The 4,319-nt window shown below is 60.1% G+C and overlaps 1 pseudogene; it reads right to left on the reverse strand.

Annotated features, from left to right (window-relative positions):
• Positions 1 to 1,447: 1,447 nt before the first annotated feature.
• LOC138379933 (small nucleolar RNA U13) lies at positions 1,448 to 1,539 on the reverse strand (annotated as a pseudogene).
• Positions 1,540 to 4,319: the final 2,780 nt, after the last annotated feature.

Consider the following 4,319-nt stretch of genomic DNA (forward strand, 5'->3'; position numbering starts at 1 on the left):
GCCCGCCGACGCCTAGCCCGCCTCCGCCGCCGCCTAGCCCGCCGCCGCCTAGCCCACCTCCGCCGCCTAGACCGCCGCCTAGACCGCCGCCGCCTAGCCCGCCTCCGCCGCCTAGCCCGCCGCCGCCGCCGCCTAGCCCGCCGACGCCTAGCCCGCCGCCGCCGCCGCCTAGCCCGCCGACGCCTAGCCCGCCGACGCCGCCGCCTAGCCCGCCGAAGCCTAGCCCGCCGACGCCTAGCCCGCCTCCGCCGCCGCCTAGCCCGCCGCCGCCGCCGCCTAGCCCGCCGACGCCTAGCCCGCCGACGCCTAGCACGCCGCCGCCGCCGCCTAGCCCGCCGACGCCTAGCCCGCCGACGCCGCCGCCTAGCCCACCGAAGCCTAGCCCGCCGACGCCTAGCCCGCCTCCGCCGCCGCCTAGCCCGCCGACGCCTAGCCCGCCGACGCCTAGCACGCCGCCGCTGCCGCCTAGCCCGCCGACGCCTAGCCCGCCGACGCCGCCGCCTAGCCCGCCGAAGCCTAGCCCGCCGACGCCTAGCCCGCCTCCGCCGCCGCCTAGCCCGCCGCCGCCTAGCCCGCCTCCGCCGCCTAGACCGCCGCCTAGACCGCCGCCGCCTAGCCCGCCTCCGCCGCCTAGCCCGCCGCCGCCGCCGCCTAGCCCCCCTCCTCCTCCTCCTCCTCCTCCTCCTCCTCCTCCTCCTCCTCCTCCTCCTCCTCCTCCTCCTCCTCGTCCTCCGCCGGTTTCGTGCCGGGATCCCATGGTCCTTGGGGTTGACCAGATGTCCCGTCGCACTTAGTCTCTGCGGGGCTGGCCCTATCGATGCTATGGAGGGGGATCACCGCCAGGGGGCGCTGCGGTTGCGGGCTTCTCGACTCCCTCTCCTTCCCCACCCCTCCGCTCGCCCGCTCCTCCTTTCTTTACTCCCTATCGCCCCGCCCCCTTTTTTCTCCACACACACGCAATTATCACGCTCACGAACTATCCCGGGACCTGGCGTGACTTTCATCGCAATCTCCCCCCCCCCGGACACACACACATAGAGACACACCCTCCCGGCAGGGAGCACCCTGAGTGGTCGTGCAGATGTCGCTGCTGCATGCGGCCTCCGCATGGGTTCGCTGGTTGACCAGATGTCTGGTCCTTGGGTGGTTGACCGGATGTCTGGTCTGTGGTTGTCATCCTGACAGGGAGGCTTTGGGACGGATTTGGTCTCTCTGGCCTCGCTGCCCCTAGGGGTCACCCTGCGATCGGTATTCTTCTCGCGTGGGGCGAGGGGGCGCTCCGGAGCATTCCTCTCCTCTCGGAGTTTCTGTCTGCAGTCTCTCGACTTGCTCTCACTCCCCTACCCTGCTGTGTGACTTTCTTTTTGGTCCTTTCATTTTATCTATTCTCTCTTTGCCTTTTCCTGCCCGCCTTTCCGCTCCCCCCCCCCCCGGATTCATGGTTTCACGTCACGCGGGTGACGTGCCGACACACCAGGAGGCCCTTCTCACACGTGCGCGTGAACACGCAATCAACACGTTTATGAACTAGAAAGGGATCTGGTGTGACTTTGCTATTATTTCCCCTCCCCTCCTCCCCGCGCTGAGAATGAGTTTCCCCGGGCTCGTGTGCCCGCCTGGGAATCGGCTGCAGACGCCATGGCCCCGGGTCGACCACATGTTGCCCTGGGGTCCACCAGATGTCTCTGGCGAATTGGGGCCCTAGGGTGCTTGTGACGGTGTGGTCACTAGGTGTCGCTCTGGGCTCAGTATTCTTCCTTCTCGCTGTGACTTTGGTCTCTTTTTTTCGAAATTTCTTTCTTTCTTCCTCTTTTGCCCTGTTTCCATTTTCCCTTCTTAATCTCTTTCTCTCTTTTTGTTGCTTTTTTTCCACGGCAGATGGGTGATGTGTGTGTGGAGGAAACGCGGCGTCAGGGAGAAGACACATCTCACACGTGCTCGGGAACACCCGATCGTCACGCTTCTGAGTACCGACCGATGGATCTGGTCCCGAATTTTTTAATAGTTTTCTCCTCTCTCTCTCTCTCTCTCTCTCTCTCTCCCTCCCCCCCTTCCTTCTCTTTCCTTTCTCTCCCTTCCTTTCTTTCTTTCTCTCGCTCTCTCGCTCTCGCTCTTCTTTTCTTTCTGACAGAGTCTCTCGTTCTGTTGCCCTGGCTAGAGTGCCATGGCGTCAGCCTAGCTCACAGCAATCTCAAACTCCTGGGCTCAAGCGATCAGACTGCCTCAGCCTCCCGAGTAGCTGGGATTACAGGCATGTGCCAGCATGCCCAGCTAATTGGATATACGTGTGTGTGTGTGTGCGTGTGTGTGTGTGTGTGTGTGTGTGTATATATATATATATATATATATATTTTTTTTTTTTTTTTTTTTTTGAAACAGAGTCTCACTCTGTTGCCCAGACTAGAGTGCCGTGGCGTCAGCCTAGCTCACAGCAACCTCAAACTCCTGGGCTCAAGCGATCCTACTGCCCCAGCCTCCCGAGTACCTGGGACTACAGGCATGCGCCACCGTGCCCGGCTAATATTTTTCTGTATATATTTTTAGATACTGTTTCTGTATATATTTTTAGATATATAGTTTCTTTCTATTTTTAGTAGAGATGGGGGTCTCGCTCTTGCTCAGGCTGGTCTCGAACTCCCGACCTTGAGCGATCCACCCGCCTCTACGTCCCAGAGTGCTAGGATTACAGGCGTGAGCCACCCCGCCTGGCGTGTACGTTCTGTATTCACAGACAGACGGAAGGCAGGGAGAATGTTACCCTTTCAAAGCCCGCCCTGCTCGCCTCTCAGCCCACCGATGGCACTCTGAATCCCGTGGCATTCCTTCACTCAGCTGAATTCTTCAGCACCCGACCCCCCCCCCACCCCACCCCCGTGCCACGGGAGTTCGTTCTCATGGCAGAGCCATCGAGGCTGTTGCCACACGTGTTGTAGGTGCCTAGGCAGACTGTGCCCTGGCCCCGAGGAGGTACGGAACCGCCTATCGCCTCGGGAGGGAGGGACAAGATGTGTCCGTGTCCAAGGCGACGTCCTGTCGATCACGAGGAGGCCTGCAAAGGCTCGTATCTGCCAGGCATTGAGCCACATCACATGAAACACCGGTGTGTTCCTTCACTTAGGTGGTGTCGCGTGTTGATACTCACAGAGGATGATAAACCCACTCGCATGCCGGCTGAGCCCCCTGTGTCTCCTCCTCTATCCACTGAGGGAAAAAACCGCAACGAAAGGTAGAAAACCACAGGGGGGGAAGAGAGCCCGTCGCTCTCCCTATGTGACCGTCCGGAGTGCTCGTTCAGATGGGAGGAGGTGTGTTTGTGTGTGTGTGTGTGTGTGTGTGTGTGTTTCATTGATTTTGGTGCCATCTTTTCTCTGCAGCTGCGTCAGAGGACAGCGATTTTTCCGATTTTCACTCCGCTGAGTGAATTGCCTTTTGAAGAGAATGTCCACAGGAAGCCTACGGTCCTCCCGCGGGGGTGGCCCTCCTCTAGAAATGAATCTCGTTTCTTGAACGGAGGGGACTTGTTGACGCCATCATGCTTTCGGGACGACTTCTCAGACGCTAGCTTTGGACCGCAACATAGGTGCCCCCGACATTGCCTCAAGGGTTCCGTGGTGCCTCCTGTCAAGAGACCCCACCGACCGTCCCCAGCCTGCCCGCTCAAGGGAGCCGGGCCCCTTCTGATCTGTCCGCCCGCCGGTGAAGCTCCCTCCCGAGGGTCGGAAAGCCCACCTGTTTCCCAGTTCGGTTGAATGATGGGGCACCCGGGCAGGGCACTGGCACCGAGTGACTCCATTCTGAGTCTGTCTGCTCTGGGGGGCGGGGGCGGGGGCGGGGGCGGGTGGGGGGGGCAGTTCCGTCTCGACCCGGTGGCCTCCTACCGACTGACTCGATGGGACGGACCATTCTCACTCAGGATCGTGTACCTTCTTGGCCTAGGCACATCCCGGCACTTAAAGCCACTTTTCGGGGACACTCTCCCACGTACAGATAGATGGCCTGCACGAGTGCTCTTCCTTTCTCGAAACACTGGAAATCTGTCCTCAATTTTACCTGACCTACCTGACGGTGTGTGATAAAGGAGCATAGAACCCTCAGCCACCCTCCACCTTCCCGCTGTCCCGAGAGACAGTGCCGAGCGTGAAATTCTATCCCTGACTCTCTGTGTCCACCGGAACGTGGCCTGACTGCAGTGACGTCAGCTACGTCAAGTCGTTCTCTGGGTAGGGAAAGAACTTAACCAGATAGGCCCTATCGGTCGCTTCTCTGTTCTGATAGTTTTGTGGCAGCCATTTCTTTCCCCCTCTCTTTTCTTTTTCTGT

The sequence above is a fragment of the Eulemur rufifrons genome, unplaced genomic scaffold (genome assembly GCF_041146395.1).
Source record: "Eulemur rufifrons isolate Redbay unplaced genomic scaffold, OSU_ERuf_1 scaffold_230, whole genome shotgun sequence".
NCBI lineage: Eukaryota > Metazoa > Chordata > Mammalia > Primates > Lemuridae > Eulemur > Eulemur rufifrons.